The sequence below is a fragment of the Rhinopithecus bieti genome, unplaced genomic scaffold (genome assembly GCF_001698545.2).
Source record: "Rhinopithecus bieti isolate Rb0 unplaced genomic scaffold, ASM169854v2 scaffold_26871, whole genome shotgun sequence".
Taxonomy (NCBI): domain Eukaryota; kingdom Metazoa; phylum Chordata; class Mammalia; order Primates; family Cercopithecidae; genus Rhinopithecus; species Rhinopithecus bieti.
Genome location: NW_016812402.1, coordinates 857,120 through 875,577, shown reverse-complemented (window position 1 = coordinate 875,577; position 18,458 = coordinate 857,120).

The window sequence follows — 18,458 nt, the reverse complement described above, 5'->3', positions numbered from 1 at the left end:
CAAAAAAATAAAATAAAATAAAATAAATAAATAAATAAATAAATAAATAAATAAAGCAGAAAAGAATATGATCATTTCAATCTATGCAGTAAAGAACATTTAAAATATTTAGCACTATTCATGATAAAAGCTCTGAACGAACTAGGAATTGTAGCAAACAACTTCAAAATGATAAAGGCCATCTATGAAAAATCTACAATTAACATCATATTTAATGGTGAACATATGAATTATTTTATCCAGAGATCAGGAAAAAAGAAATGATGCCCATTTTCACCACTTATACTCCATATTGTTCTCCCCGTCCTAGTCATTGTAAGTAAGGTAAGAAAAACAGGAAAAGATGTAAAAAATAGGAAGAAAATAGAAAACTGTCACTCTCTGCAGATGATTTGATTTTTTACATAGAAAATCCAAACAAATCTACAAAACAACTACTAGCACCAATAAAAATATTTATCAAGAATGCAGGACACAAACTTACTATTTTAAATATATTATATTCTCATATATGAGCAGCAAAACATTGTAAAGTGAAATTGTTAAAATTTCACTTATAGTCATGTTAAAAAATATAAACTATCTAAGAATAAATACAACAAAAGACACACAAGATCTTGACACTTAAAACTGTAAAACATTGTAAAAGAAATTAGGCCGGGCGCGGTGGCTTAAGCCTGTAATCCCAGCACTTTGGGAGGCCGAGATGGGCGGGCACGAGGTCAGGAGATCGAGACCATCCTGGCTAACATGGTGAAACCCCGTCTTTACTAAAAAGTACAAAAATCTAGCCGGGCGAGGTGGTGGCGCCTGTGGTCCCAGCTACTCAGGAGGCTGAGGCAGGAGAATGGCGTAAACCCGGGAGGCGGAGCTTGCAGTTAGCTGAGACCCGGCCACTGCACTCCAGCCTGGGGGACAGAGCGAGACCCCATCTCAAAAAAAAAAAAAAAAAAAGAAAAGAAATTAAGGAAGATCTAAATAAATAGAAACATATACCATGTTTGTAGATTGGAAGACTCATATTGTGAAGTCAACAATTCTCATCAATTTGATTTGCAGATTTAACTCAATCCCAATTAAAATTGCAGTCAGAAATTGCAGTCAGATTTTTGTAGAAATCGACAGCCTGATTCTAAAATATGTTTGGAATTTAAAAGGTTCCAGAGAATCAAAACAATTTTAAAAGAAAAGAGCAAAGTTAGAGAAGTTGTTCTGATCTCAGAACTTATTTTAAAGCTATAGAAATCAAAACAGTTTGGTATTGGTGAAAAGTTAGACACGCAGACTAATGGAATATAACAGAGGGTCTAGAAGCAGACCTATAAGTATTTGATCAATTGATTTTTGACAAATTTCTATGTTAATTCAAAAGAGAAAGTCTTTTCAACAAATGTTACTAGTAAAGGGGATATCCATGTGGGGAAAAAAATGAAAATTGATCCTTATCTCATACCATAAACAAAAATTTACTCAAAATGGATCATAGACCTAAATGTAAAATCTAAAACTCTAATGCTATAGGAAAAAGAGAAAATATCTTCGTGACCTTGAAGTAGACAAAGCTTTCTTAAGTAGAAAACACAAGGCAGGGTGTGGTGGTTTACATCTGCAGTCCCAACACTTTGGGAGGCCAAGGCAAGTGGATCACTTGAGGTCAGGAGTTCGAGACCAGCCTGGCCAACATGGTGAAACCCCATCTCTACTTAAAATACAAAAATTAGCCAGACATGATGGCACATGTCTGTAATTCCAGCTGTTCAGGAAGCTGAGGCAGGAGAATTGCTCGAACCTGGGAGGCAGAGGTTGCAGTGATCTGAGATGGTGCCACTGAACTCCAGCCTGGGTGACAGAGTGAGACGCTGTCTCAAAAAAAAAAAAAAAAAAAGAAAAGAAAAAGAAAGAAAAGAAAAGAGAAGACAAGAAAAGAAAAGAAGACAAAGCATGAAATATTAAAATTATAAATTGATGAATTGTAATTCATTGAAATGAAAAACCTTTTCTCTTTGAAAGTCACTGCTAAGAAAATAAGAACAAGCCATTGACTGAGAGAAAACACAAATAACAAATATCAAAGGACTTATATCCAGAAAATATGGAGAATTATTACAGCCCAACAATAAAAGACAACGACCTAATAAAAAAAATTAACAATGTGAAAAAAATAGAATCACATATCATCCATTAATTTCACTTATGAGTGTTAACTAGGGACTCAAATACATTTTTTAATTAATAATGTATTTAAACACTTTACAAAAAATAAAGATCTACAAATGGCCAATAAACACATATGGTACTCAACATCATTAACCATCAGAAAAAAAATGTGTAATTTAACATACATGTAATACACACCTATAAAAATGGCTACAATTAGAATGACTGACCATACTAAATACTGTCAAGGATGTGGAGCAACTAGAATTCTCACACATGCTTTTTAGGAACATAAAACAGCATAATCACTTTAAAAAACAGTTGTGTCATTTCTCAAAATGTTACATACTGTACTAACCAAAAAACCCAGCCATTTTTATAAGGATTAATCCACAAAAAATGTATATATGTTCTCACACAGATTTGTATCCAAAATATTCATAGTAGCTTAATGATAATAGACAAAAATGGAAACAACTCAAAAGTGAATCAACAGATGAATGGGAAAACAAATCATAAATTATCAATAGAAAGGAATACTAGAAAGCAATGACAAGGAAAGAACTACTGATAGATGAAACAATTTGATTGAATCTCAAAATCATTATATGGAGTGAAATAAGCCAAGTCAAAAGAGAGTGAGAGTGAGAAAGGAGAGAAAGAATACACTCTATGATTCCATCTAATTAAAGTAGAAAGACTACCAAAACTAAGCTGCTGGGAAACAAGACAGTGGTTATATTTGAGAAGCAGTAGTGACTGGGAAGGGCATGAGAGGGGCTTCTGTGGACCTGATAATGTTTTGTACTTATTAATGTAGGTGCTAGTCATATAGTTGTGTTCATACCAAAAAATCAAGCTGAATATTAATGATCTATGCACATTTCTATGTAAGTATTTGTATTAAGTTTCTCTAGAGGGACAGAACTAATAGGATAGATGTATATATGAAGGGGAGTTTATTTTATTTTATTTTATTTTTTATTATACTTTAAGTTCTAGAGTACATGTACACAACTTGCAGGTTTGTTACATATGTATACATGTGCCATGTTGGTGTGCTGCACCCGTTAACTCGTCATTTACATTAGGTATATCTCCTAATGCTATCACTCCCCCCTACCCCCTCCCCACAATAGGACCTGGTGTGTGATGTTCTGAAGAGGAGTTTATTAAGGAGTATTGACTTACACAATCATAAGGTGAAGTCCCACAATAGACTGTAAGCTGAGGAGCAGGAAGCCAGTACAAGTCCCAAAACCTCAAAAGTAGGAGAGCCAACAGTGCAGCCTTCAGTCTGTGGCTAAAGGCCTGAGAACCCCTGATAAACCACTGGTATAAGTCCAAGAGTCCAAAAGCTAAAGAACTTAGAGTCCAATGTTCGAGGGCAAGGAGCATCCAGCACAGGAGAAAGATGACAGCTGGGAGACTCAGTCAGTCTAGTCCTTCCATGTTCCTCTGCCTGCTTTTATCCTAGCCACGTTGGCAGCTGATTAGATGGTGCCCGCCCAGACTGAGGGTTGGTCTGCCTCTCCCAGTCCAGTTACCCGAATGTTATTCTCCTTTGGCAACATTTTCACAGAAAGCCGGGGACAATACTTTGCATCCTTCAATCCTGTCAAGTTCTCACTCAATATTAACCATCACAATATTATAATACACTAAAAATTTTAGAACACATAAATAATACAAAAGAACATGGCTGGCTAGAAACTATTCATTTTCTATTCCCATGAGCAATTAATAATATAATTATTTCTATTTCTATTTGTAGTGCCCTCAGGAACTCTGTAACATAGTATTAGCGAATCACACTCTCTATTCTTGAACTCCAGAGCCAATAGATCCTTCATCCTCATCAGTGACTAACACTAGCACCTGTACCACCACCAGTAGAAACAAGAACCAGTAGCACCAGCAGCACAAGAACACCATAGACGTCTTGGCTGCCATTGAAATAATAAGGTGTCATGATTCTGTTCAGAGAACATTTGTTTTATTTATTCACACACACTCACCCCACCACCACAAGCACCACCTCTGCCATTGCTAAGGAAAAGAACAAAATTATATTGTAGCTACTACCTAAAGTAGTGTTCTTTGCCATATGTTTGTCTATGTTCCTCTCTTCTGGTCATGATGAAGGAGAAGATTATGCTGCCAGTATTTGGAGCAGCAATTACATTTTCCAGTAATTCTAATTGACGAATGCATTTGCAAGTTCAGGCCATGTCCAGATGGGCACAATTCTATAAACAAATAGGCAGAGTATTTTATTCCAAATCTGAAACAAATGTTTTCCTCTCTGGGTTGAGTTCTGACAGGGCAAGAATCCTCTCTGTTAAAAGTCTTAACCCAATTCCAGGAATCCTGTTGGGGAAAAATAGAATAAGGAAAAACCTCATGTCCTGCATGTGTCTGTCACCATTAAACTGCTGGAGAACCTGAAGTTTCTCCCAAGGAAGTCAAACATTTGTCTGCAGAATATATCAGACCATACTGAAAGATAGATCTTTAAGAGATATATATGAGATCTCAAATACATAAGATATATATAATATATCTCATCTCATCTACACAAGAGATATACATATGAGATGTATACACGTATGAGATGAGAGCAGATATCATATATATCTCTTATATAGATGAGGTGAGAATTATGAAATTAATTAGATTATGAAAATATGGTCTCGATTATGTTCCTCATTGGGTCCACATTCCTTGGAAATATAACTTTGCAGCTTATCTCATTCAAAATGATGAGTATTGTTTACACTTCTTGAATCTAGACCAGCCTTGTGACTTGCTCTGGCTAATAGAATACAGAGAAAGTGATGTTGTCCCAGTTCTGAACCTAGGCCTCAAGAGGTATTGTGTGCTTCCCCTGTCTTTCTCAGAACCTTGCCATCACCATATGAACAAACCCAAGCAGCCTGACGGAGGAAGTTTAGTTGCACCAGCCAAGACTGTCCTAGACCAGGCTATAACCAGTTGATTCACATCTATGTAAGAAGGCCCAGTCAAGATTAGCAATGATTATAGACATAGAATGAGTCCACAGGAGACCAGTGCTGCCTAAATGACTCATATATTAAGACTTGTAAGCTTAATATATGTGCATTTTAAGCCATTAAGGTTTTAGATGGTTTGTTATGCAAACAGGCAAAGATAATTGAAACAGAAATAGATGAGGGTGTCCATATTGCCATCATCGGAAATCTAGATTTTTGGGAAGAATGTTTGATCCTATTTCCTCATTTTATGAATATAGGTAAAGATAAAATGTGAACTAAGAGTCAGAGTCAGAAGTACCAACTCTTTTTAGTACTAGATCTGGCTACTATCACATGAAAAAAATTTTTGAACACTTCTAAAGCTAAGTTAATAAGCTAGCATTTGCACACTATATGTAGTTAGTGAATTATGCTAAACGTTTCTACATCAGTATGTGCCTATAATCTGAGGAAATTAAGAATTGCCCAGAATCACACATGGGACTAGTATATGAATGTGAGTACTTCTAACGCCAGAGACAATGCCCTACAGTCACATTATATTCTACTGCCTCCCACTGAGGTAAGGTGTGGAGCTGCAAGTTTCATGGAGCTGAATTTCTAAAGTCGGTACACAAAGAAAATAACAACATCTGCTCAAACTATCCTTGAAAATGTATTTGTCCATAATTTTTAACACCAGCTGCCAGAATACCACCAGTGTCAGTTTTTTCTTCCAAATGTTGAACAGACAGCTAGAATTGGGAAGGGAGAAACATCAGTGGAAATAGGTAGACTGTGTTTCTGGGTCCTTGTTAATTATGTATAAAATATATGGCTGGCTAGCATGGATAGATGTTCACACTTTAAGAACTATATATGAGATCTCAAATACATGAGATATATGTGATATGAGATATCATATATCTAATCTCATCTATATAAGAGAGATATATATGAGATGTATACATGTATGAGATGAGAGCATATATATCATATATATCTCATATAGATGAGATGATATATATGTGTGTGTGTATGTGTGTGTATATATATGTATATATGAGATGCCCATACTAAAAGAGATATATGGTTAGCTGGATAGATAATCACACTGTAAGAGATATATGAGGCCTGAAACCAACTGACTGATCATACTCACCTTTCCCATCTTATTTTCCCTTTGACCCATAAGCCAGACTGACAGAATCACTTGCAACATTAAAATTCTCTCTTTCTCTGCCATGCCTCCTATCATTGCCAACTATTTAAACACTGACATTTACAAAAGTTAAATGTGTATCTGGCACAACTATACTACACTGTTCTGTAGTGCCAAATAAGTAACAAGCTATCATTTCCAGAAGAAATCAAAGTGGTAAGAGATACATGGGGCACTAGAAGGATGCTAGGCTGGGTGTTGGGAACCTCCAATCCTAATCCCTGATTTGGCACTAACTTGCTATGAAACCTGGGGTTCTGACTTTCTATGTTTCCAATACATTTGACATCTCTGGAGCTCAGTACTCTCACCTGAAAAATGTTTTTGACTCTAAAAAATGTCCCTTAACCTTTGTATATGAAGAGATACTGCTTCCGGGAAACAAAAAGAGTGTGGGGCAGGGTGGACTGATGCAAGGCACTTGTTCCTTAGAGAGCAACTGGTTTCTTGGAGCTCTCCTGGGTGCTTCCTTAGACCCACACTTCTGGCACCTGCCCTCAGCTCCACCCTGCTCTCGTGGATCCAGAATATAACAGTCCTAAACTCCAATCCTAGCTCTTTCCTTTATTAGCAGCAAAAACTTTGAAAACTTTCTAGGCTCTCTTTAATTTCAATTTCCTCCTGTGTACGACAGAACTAATATGTAACTAATGGTGTTTCTGCTAAATATATAACGTGTCAGATCCAGACATTCCATGCCCCTTGGTATCATTTAAACATTTTGTAGGCAACAGCAACAGAAACTACTAACTTAAGGGAAAAAAAAATAGTTTGGCCAGTGGGTGGCGGGGGTGGCTCATGCCTGTAATCCCAGCACTTTGGGAGGCTTAGGCGGGTGAATCAGGAGGTCAGAAGATGGAGACCATCCTGGCTAACACGGTGAAACCTTGTCTCTACTAAAAAAAAAAAAAAAAAAAAAAAAAAAAAAAAAAATAATTAGCCTGGTGTGGTGGCATGTGCCTGTAATCCCAGCTACCCAGGAGGCTGAGGCAGGAGAATCGCTTGAACCTGGGAGGCGGAGGTTGCAGTGAGCCAAGATCGTGCCACTGCACTCCAGCCTGGGTGACAGAGCGAGACTCCATCTCAAAAAAAAAAAGAAAAAAAATGATTTATAAATTGGAGTAATACTGGGTGAGTGCAAAAACTGAAGAGCAAGTAAGCACACTCTGGGATGGCTGGACTCAGGGGTGCTTCGGGCCTCCCCACAGTAGGTAAGCATTCCTACCAGGGCTCCCTGCCCCATCTACCTTCTGTGTTCAGAAAATAAATTACTGAGCAGGATAATCCAATGGCCTACCTTGGACCACATGACTACATCTATAATCAGAGGGAAAAGGTCCCCTGATTCAAAACCTCATTGAGTCACACAGAGTAAGAAGGATGGATCTCCCTAAAGGAAAGAGGTATAATTACTAGAACAAGAGAGGGGATGCCTGGCAGAAATAAACAGATTCCATGTCCAGTCCGGCAAGTTGTCATCAATCCTTCTACAAAGTCATTTTTTAAAAGTTCTATTCAATGGCACTACCCCCTCACTCATGTTCTTGCCCAGACCTTTCCTGCCCACCTACCTGCCTGCCTGTTGGGCCTTTTGTGATTGCAGCCCCACTTCACCACTGGGAGCCCTGTCAAGCTTAATTACCTTAGGGGCCGAGTCTTTTTATGCGGGTGAACTGGGGCACAAAATATCATCTATTCAGTGGATAAACCTAGGTGCCCCAAACACAAGGATTTTAGCTTTTCTCATAGAACCATACAATTTCTATACAATTGATGAATCAATAAATGCAAAAAGAGAGATCTTCACCCAGAGACAACATAAAGAAGCTCAGGAAGCAAAGCTGTAAGCTAGCCTCTCCCTCTGTGCATCCCCTGCCTTGGTGTGCTCACTCATGCTATTTGAACTGCTGACAGAGGCTTGGCCTGGTCTTCTGAGACCTCCACAACTTCATGTTAGACAATAACTCTATATTTAGCCACGAGTGAAATCGAAAGTGAAGGGAATCAGGGCCAAGCAAACTAAGATGAACAGAGAAGTCTGGACTTTCATTTATAATTTTGCTTAGAAAAACAAGGCGATGCTTGGATGCTGGGTCTGTTTATTTAGGCTCAAGATCTCATACCCTAATGTGAACTTTCTGGACAATGTCTTTTGATTCCTTTAATCTCTCTGTGGCCTTTTTCTACCCAGTACAAAACAGCTGGATGAAAAGTCACACCCGCATCCCACAAGTAGAAAAATATAATTCAGTCTAATTCAATTTTCAGTGTAACGTGATCACTAGAAGTAGGGATTCCTGGATTCCGATCTAACTGCCAACCACTGCCTAACTTGAGAGGAGTTGCTTTTCTTCTGTGGGTCTCAGTTTTCTCATCCCTTGAGGGACGATGCCAAACAGCACGTTTTCTAAAGACTGTTTCTTCCTGTTTTGAGGTTCAATGAAGTTAGGGTCAGAGAGACTTCTAGGAATAAATGCTTCCAGTGTTCAGGTAACATGAGTTTCTCCTGAGGAGAAATATAGAAAAATTAAAGGGCTCCATTTGCTCACCTTGATTCAGCTGGGGATGAGGAGCTGAAAAGGACACCTGCTGATGCTACTCATGAACCGTGGAACATCATTCTTTGAGAGCACTGGTTTTATGTACATTTGGGATGATGATAAAAGCCAGGAATCAGCAAACTTTTTCTGTGAAGGGTCATATGAGATGTTTTAGGCTATACTGACCTAGAGTCTCTGTTGCAAGTATTCGACAATGCTACTGTAGTATGAAAGCAGACATAAAATACATACATGAATGAGTGTGACTGCATTCTATTACAAAAACGGTAACGGGGACATAGGCTGTAGTTGTCTGACCCCTGATATAAGTGATGGTCTTTGTGATTAGAAATGTATAACCTTATCCTCCCTCCCACTTCACAGACAGATGTAAGTCCTGCAGGAGTTTATTATTACCAAGAGAGTTTGGAAAATGTTCCAAAGCCATAAATAGTTTGGAATAATAATAAAACTGTGAAGATCAGTGAACTAGGAAACAAAAGATGTAGATTGAGGCCAAATGCAACCATTTAACTAGGTGGCAAATGATTTAACCTCTATGAACCTAGGTTTTCTCATGTCCAATTTTTCTGGAAATGGTACATGCTGTGCCCAAAAGGAATAAGAATAAAAATAGTAACAGTTAACTTTTGAGTATTCTCATAAAATTTTAAAATTTTACCTTTGTTATCACATTTAATTCTCAAAAAAGACCTTGTTATCTATGTAAAGTATAGGTATTATTACCTAACTCACAACATTCTGACATGTAGATATTATTACTCCCATCTTATGATAAGATACTGAAGGTCAGATGAGAAGTAAAAGTGGAGATGAAAATGCCCTGCAAACTCTACAGTACTACATTAGAATAAAGTTAATAATTACTCAAGATAAGGAAAACAATGTTTCCCAAGTCTTTCCTCCACATGTTGAAATTGTGCAGTTTCATCGTAGTATCTAAAATCCAATACAATGTGCATGTTCTAATACCCACTTTATGTGTAATCAACCACTACCCACTTTTGAAGCTTCTACTCTCCATACAGGACCCCAACTTACTCCTAAGGAGAGGCTAGAGAATCTCTCTTTAAATTTCCTTGTCCTTCCTAACAGCATATCCAGGAAAATAGAGTTGCTGCTATTTTCATAGTCTCTGTAGTTACATGGCAACAGAGATCCAGGTTTATGTACCACTTGTGCTGGTAAGATATATGGAGGAATGAGAAGGGAAGGGTTGTCAGCAAAACCTGGCATGTCACAACTCCAAACAACTTCTTCAGGTGAGAAGGCTACAAGAATTCGCCCTTGCCTAAACCTGTGTAAAGAAAGGGATGGCAGGTACCAGTGAATACCTTTCCATGCTCTAAACTAGATCATACAAAAAGAAATATACACAGAGCATCATTTCTAAGTGTTTGAAACCATTCCAGGCATTACCTTTAAACACTTTACATTTTTTAAAGAGCAAAGGTCACAGTTGTTGAATTCCATTTGCAAAGCACCCGACATAGTGAAATTTGGCCTTTTTTCTGATTTTTCTGATTTATTGGCATATATTTTTCTGCTATTAAAAGGAACATAGCCTTAAGATAGAAAACTAGAAGAATCTAAAAAAATAGTTTATAAGAGTAATCCATAATACCACAGGGTAAAATAATTATTATTGTAGGAAGATTGTTTCCAAAGATAGCCACAGCCATCGCTCCCATCCTGCATGCCTCCTTTGCAATGGTCACTCTCCACACCCAGAGGTGGAGTTGATTGTCTGATCTGACACTGCAGTCTTCTTTGGCAAAAGAATGCGGCAGAAGTAACACTGAACAACGGTGCTAGGCTTTGAGAGGACTTGGAGCTTTTGGTTTTGTCTGCTTAGAATCCTCAGTCTCCATGGTTTTTTTTTAAAGCCTGTTAAAAATAAGGGATTTAAGTAAAATCTAGACTATTATAACACCCCACAAGTCCAGGTTTCTATTGAAAAGCACTCATATCAAGAACAGAAAATATCTCAAACCAAATTAGAAAAGAAACTTAACAGGCACAAACACCAAGATAACAAAAAAATATTAGAAATATCTGGAAAATATTTTAAACCAGCCCTCATATAAATGCTTCAATGAGCAATTATAACCATGCTTGAACCAAATGAAAATATTGAAAGTCACAGGAAAAATACAGAATATATAAAGAAGAAGCAAATGGAAATTTTAGAACTAAAATACGAAATAAACAAAATTTTGAAATGCAGTGAATGGGCTCCATAGCTGAATGAAGAGGGCAGAGGAAGGAATCAACGAAGTCGACAATTAAACCATGAAAATGACTCAATCTGAAAATAGAGAGAAAACAGACTGTAGAAAAAAAAAGCCTCAGTTACATGTGGGACTGTAACAAAGGATCTAACATTTGTGTCACTGAAGCTTAGGAAGAAAGGAAAAAGATAGTAAGGCTGAAAAAATAGTAAAAGACATTATGATGTAAAATTTCCCCAAATTATCAAAAGACATCAATCTATAGAGACAAGAAACTGAGAGGAAGCCAAACAGGATAAACCCAAAGAGACCTTCATCAAGACATATCCTGGCTAAACTTCTGAAAACAAAAGACAAAACAAAACCAAACAACAACAACAACAACAAAAACCTTTTGAAACCAGCGATCAGCTAGAGAGAAATGATGTTTTCCCTGTTTACCTACAGGGAGAAAACACTTTGAATGAGGCAGATTTCTCATCAAAATGCACGATGGCAAGAAAAAAAGTGGTATAGCATCTTTCAAGTGCTGAAAGGCATGAACTGTCAATCCAGAATTCTATAACCAGAAAAAGTATACTTCAGGAATGAAAGGAAAATTAAGATACTCTCAGATGAAAAGCAACTAAAAGAACTTGTCACCAGCAGACCTACTGTAAAAGAATGGCTAACGGATGTTCTGTTAACAGAGAGAACTGATAAAAGAAGGAATCTTGAAACATCATGAAGTAAGAAAGAGCACAGAAAGATGAATAAATATGAATAAATACAGTAAAGTTTCTCCTCATAAGTTTTCTAAATTATGTTTGATGATCGAAGCAAAATTATAACAATTCCTGATGTGGTTGTACAGAGGAGATAAATGAGACAATTTTTTAGTCGGGGAGACTAAAGAGATGTAAAGGGGAGTATGATTTCCATACTTCCCTCTAACTGACAAGTGTTGCCACCAGTGGACTGATAGATGTGCATGTATATATGTGTGTGTGTGTATATATGTGTGTATGTATATATGTGTGTATATATATACACACACTATATAAATGGGTGCATATACACAATGTGTATATATACACACACAATGTGTGTATATGTGTGTACAAAATATATGCAATAGCTAAAGCAATAGCTGAAACAACTATACAAAAAGATGCGCTCAAGAACACTATAGGTAAATCAAAACTGAATGGAACATACAGAAAGAAAAAAAACATAAAATGAAAAAGAACAGATAGAAAACAAAAATTTCTCAAAAAACACAATTATAGGCACACAGTGGCTAAAGACCATAGTCTGGAGCCAGTATGCCTGTGTTAAATTCCCGGCCCCAACACACTGGGCAAGTTGCCTAACCTCCCTATGCCTCGGTTACTTTATATGTAAATTGGACATAACAATATTCACTGCACAGGGTTTTGATGAGATTTTAATATGTGAATATTTACAACAGTGCCTACCACATGGTAAATATTATATCTATATTTTCCAATTAAATAAAATAATTAAATTTATTTCTTAACTAGAGACAAGAAAACATTTAACTCTTCCTCTTTTCTGCCCTTTTAAATTACACTGTGACAAACCTCCTTTCACGTTAGACCTACTCCATATTTCTGATGATTTTTACAATAGACAAGTCCTCTGAAATATGCTTTGATGTTTATATGCAGCCCCACTCTTTTTTCCTAGGCAGAATAAACTTCACAGACTTCTGTAAGAGGTCATTTTGACACAGAACTTAATAACTAAAACAGTTGGAGTTTTCAACAAAAACAGAGAGTGAAAGTTTTTGTGGTGTACCATGTAAAAGTGTCCTAATTGTTTGTGACAAACTCTCCAGGACAGCATAGTATATTGGTTAACAATATGAGCTTTGAAATTCAATCACCTGGGTTCAAATTCCAGCTCTATTCTTTATAAGCTGTACAATCTTGAGCATGTTGCTTAACCACTTCACGTTTCACTTTCTTCATCTATAAAAAGGAGGAAATAATAGCATCTACTTCACAGGGGTGTTACAAGGATAAAATGAGTTAATCCACCTCAAATATTCAGAGGAGTCCCTGCCATTAAGCCAAAAAGAAAGACTAAGTGGCCTAACTTCATCCTGAAAACATGCAGATAAGAAAATGATTATGAATCTCAATGCAAAATGCTGACGAAAAGAGGAAAAATCCCTACCTCTCTCATTATGTAGCAATGTTAGCTATCAAGAGTGTTATAATAGAGCTCTGGGTTATGTGTTATCACCATCTGTAGCCTGCTAAGCATTCCCTTCCCAATAAATCATCCCTTAAGGATGACTGAAAATTCACAAGTAATTTCGCATAAATAATTTTTTTGCATCTGAGCCAATTCTAGCTGCATGCCCATGTGGGAGCTTGGCACATTTCTTTGATGACAAACAGGTTGGCCTGGGAAATAAGGGAATCTCAAAGGCTCAGTGCGTGATTTGTAATCTTCGCAACTTTTGGTTAAAAGGAACTCCGTGACTAAAGGAGTTTATTCTTAGGTTCCTGTAGCTGTAAATCAAAATACAAGATCATGCTTTAGGAGATATTGTTTGCTGTATTTTTAAATGGAGTTTAAAATAACTGTTAAGATCTCTCTTAAACTCTGGGCTTAGAGTATATTCTATTTTGGGATATTATTACTCAGTATATAAACAAGCTATACCAAGACAAACTGTACAAGATTTCATAATTCCTTGCTACTCAAGAATAGCAGCTGGTTGCTGCAAAAATTTTAGTTTCCTCCTTATCTTTAGTTTCTCTTTTCCTCATCTATAATGGCTGATTTCACTCTGGAATCCAGACATGGGACAGACTATAAAAACTATGAATTAACCTATCAATTTTATTCAAACCTTGCAGCAAGATATTCAAGACTCAAAGGAATTTTCCTGTAAAGGTCAAATTTTATGCATCATAGAAAGTAGAGAAAATGTTTGGGATTGATACACCTTTCCCCCACTCATACCTAATTAGTATATTGGCAATATATCTCATATTTCCTATCACAATTCCAATGTTAAAATGTCTGGCCTATTCTTAGCTCAAATGTCAAATTATTCTAGCAACTCTGATAGCTGAGCATTCTTATTACATTATTAAGTCATCTTATAAGATGAGCCATGTGCCCTAATTTAAGGAGTGAAAAATATCAACACCATGAGACTAGGAAGCTCCCCTTGTTTCTAACTTCTGAGTATGTTCGGCTCATTCTCGGGGCTCAAAGTTTGAGTCTGGATTCTATAACTTGAAGAACCTGATGAGTGTTCCAAAGAAAGCCTCAGAAGAGAGGCCTCTTAAGATTTCTTAAAACCTTCTTCCCCAGTGTTCTTTGGACACCTCACAGATTTAAAGTAGAATTCATGGAAACAAAAAGACTCTGCTTGAAGACTCAGTTGGAGACTCTCCATATTGAAACCTGTTCTCATAGAGAATAAGTTCAAGGGAACAAGGCAAGGTAATTGAAGTAGACCGAAGAGGCACTCCAGCCTCTATAGCCTTAACAGTATGGACTCTGGAGTCAGACAGCATGGGTTTGAGTCTTATCTCTACAACTTATTAGCTGTGTGATCTTAGATAAGTCATAATCCTCTTTGGTGGTAAAAATAATGTTATCTTCATTACTGTGGATTATGTGAGGATTAAATGAACAAAAACACTAACAATACTGCTTCTAAAATAGTATTTTCTATTTATATATTCTTGTTATTGAGGCTGTTATTAATATTATGTCCACATTGAGAGAAATAGACAATGGATGTTTGGAAAATAACAAAATACACTAAGTGCCTAGAATTTATCCATACTATGCTAAGCACTCAGTATTCAAGGACAAAAAAACTTACGTATAAATGGGAACAAGAGACAAATCTCCCATGCAGAATAATTCCAAATAATTTAGGTAGATACTTTGCCTTCAAGGAGGTGGAACATATCTCCTTAATCCTTGAGCATAGACTGTAGAGAGTGACTTCCTTCCAAAGAATACAGTATGGAAGGGGGTGGGGAGCAAGTAACTGTAATGAAGAAACCTGACAAATACTAACTTAGCCCGTTGACCAAGCTCACCATCAACATTATGAAATCATGTTAACTGTATAAACCCTAACCCCAGTCAACTCAAGAGGAAAACAGACAAATCCCCATTAAGGGACATTCAACAACGTTGAATTAACAACGTTGAATGTCCTGACCAGGACTCCTCAAAACTGTCAAGGCATCCAAAACAAAGAAAGTCTGAGAAACTACCACAGCAAAGAGAAGCCTAAGAAGATATGACAACTAAATGCTATGTGGTAGATTCTGGAACAACCACCACAAAAAAAGACATAAGGTAAAAACTAAAGAAACCTGAAAAAAATATGGATTTTAGTTAATAATAATATAACAATATTGGTGCATTGATTGTAGCAAATGTACCATACTAATGTAAGATGTTAATAATAAGATGAACTGGGTGCAGAATATATGGGAACTCACTTATGATATCTTTGTAATTTTTCTGTATATCCAAAACAGCTCCAAAAGTGAAGTTTATTTTAGAAAGAAAGAAAAAAAAAAAAAAAAAGAGAAGAGCTTGGCTCACAAGGAACTCCCAATGTAATGTGGAAGATGAACAAGTAATTAAATTATAAATTGTAGTGCAGTGTATGTAACAATGGAAACATGCAAAATGTATAAAGCCTACAAAGAACATAGAGGGATTAACACTATTATTGTGGGTGGTAAAACAAGGCTTTATGAGAGAGGCATTTCCTGAGCTGCAGGTTTTAGGAATGAATCAGGAGGAAGGGAAGACAAGAACACAGAGGGATTAACATTATTGTTGTGGGTCGTAAAGCAAGACTTTATGAGAGAGGCATTGCTCAAGCTGCAGTTTTTAGGAATAAATCAGGACGAAGGGAAAGCAAGCCTCCCAAACTGAAAGGATGCCTAGGTAAAGACTTGGAAATTATTGAACTATTTGGTGTTGTCAGGGCACTACATATGAGGGAATGAAATGGCAAGGCAGGAGACTAAAGAGGAATGATGAACCAGATCAGAAAGGACCTGACCTGGTAGCTGGACCAAGGCCTGGACCCCTCTTACCAGAAGAAAATTGAGCCCTTCAAAGCTATTTTCAAAAGGGGATCTGGAAGAGCTAAGCAGCAGGAAACACTGCTAACAGGAATCTCATTCCCTTTAAATTAAAATGCCTGTCATTCCTCACTGCCAGAAATGACAGCTGGAACATACTGGACCTGACCTACTTTTGATTCCATATGACTGCTAATGCCATTGGGCTCAATCTATTGCTGGCTAATAGGCCTTTGCTAGGGAAAGATTTATAACTGGAGAAAAAAACTTAACATTATTAGTCATAAGGAATCTCCCGGAATGGACAGAACAAATATCAAAAGGACCCAGTCCTTTAGACTTGGCCTGGATGACCACATGCGCCATCCACAAGACTGTGCAGTCCACGTGAATCAGCACCAAGTCAGTAAGTCAGTGAGGGTGGAGAAGTGGCGGACATTCAGCTAGAGGAAGGAGGTGTAAATGCACTTTTACAATCAGCTAGAATTGATGGAAATGTCCTGGGAATTGGGCTCCAAATTGAACACAAACCAGCCACCTAGAAAGGATATTAAGAATACAATTCTCTTCTATCACGCAGAGATACAAACATACTATCACATTAAGAACAGCAATGTGGGTTAAGAATTTGATTGTTCAGATTGAAATACCAATTTATAAAATAAACGAAGACCAGAATTTGTCCAATCAACGCTTTTAGTTGTCAGAATGATGGGGACAGACAAGATTGTTAGATGTCCCACAATGCCTGGGACAGTCCTATTCAACTTGTCTTGCATTCCACATGCCTTCTTCCCCCCTAATTTTTTATTGTAATAAAATACACATAACATAAAAATTTACTATCTTAACCATTCTTTAATTATACTTTAAGTTCTAGGGTACATGTGCACAATATGCAGGTTTGATACATAGGTGTACTTGTGCCATGTTGGTTTGCTGCACCCATCAACTCGTCCTTTACATTAGGTATTTCTCCTAATGCTATCCCTCCCCCAACCCCTCACCCCCTGACAGGCCCTGGTGTGTGATGTTCCCCACCCTGTGTCCAAGTGTTGTAATTGTTCAATTCCCACCTATGAGTGAGAACATGCGGTGTTTGGTTTTCTGTCTTTGTGATAGTTTACTGAAAATCATAGTTTCCAGCTTCATCCACGTCCCTGCAAAGGACATGAACTCATCCAGTTTTTGTGGCTGCATAGTATTCCATGGTGTATATGTGCCACATTTTCTTAATTCAGTCTATCATTGATGGACATTTGAGTTGGTTCCAAGTCTTTGCTATTGTGAATAGTGCCGCAATAAACATACATGTGCATGTGTCTTTATAGTAGCATGATTTATAATCCTCTGGATATACATCCAGTAATGGAATTGCTGGTTCAAATGGTATTTCTAGTTCCAGGTCCTTGAGGAATCACCACACTGTCTTCCACAACAGTTGAACTAGTTTACACTCCCACCAACGGTGTAAAAGTGTTCCTATTTCTCCACATCCTCTCCAGCATCTATTGTTTTCTGACATTTTAATGATCGCCATTCTAACTGGCATGAGATAGTATCTCGGTTTTGATTTGCATTTTTCTGATGATCAGTGATGATGAGCATTCTTTCATGTGTCTGTTGGCTGTATAGCTGTCTTCTTTTGAGAAGTGTCTGTTCATATCCTTTGCCCACTTTTTGATGGGGTTGTTTTTTTCTGGTAAATTTGTTTGGGTTCTTTGTAGATTCTGGATATTAGCCCTTTGTCAGATGGGTAGATTGCAAAAATTTTCTCCCATTCTGTAGGTTGCCTCTTCAATCTGATAGTAGTTTCTTTTGCTGTGCAGAAGCTCTTTAGTTTAATTAGATCCCATATGTCTATTTTGGCTTTTGTTACCATTGCTTTTGGTGTTTTAGTCATGAAGTCCTTGCCCATGCCCATGGCCTGAATGGTATTGCCTATGTTTTCTTCTAGGATTTATATGGTTTTAGGTCTAACATTTAAGTCTTTAATCGATCTTGAATTAATTTTTGTATAAGGTGTAAGGAAGGGATCCACTTTCAGCTTTCTACTTATGGCTAGCCAGTTTTCCCAGCACCATTTATTAAATAGGGAATCCTTTCCCCATTTCTTGTTGTTGTCAGGTTTGTCAAAGATTAGATGGTTGCAGATGTGTGGTATTATTTCTGAGGCCTCTGTTCTGTTCCATTGGTCTATATGT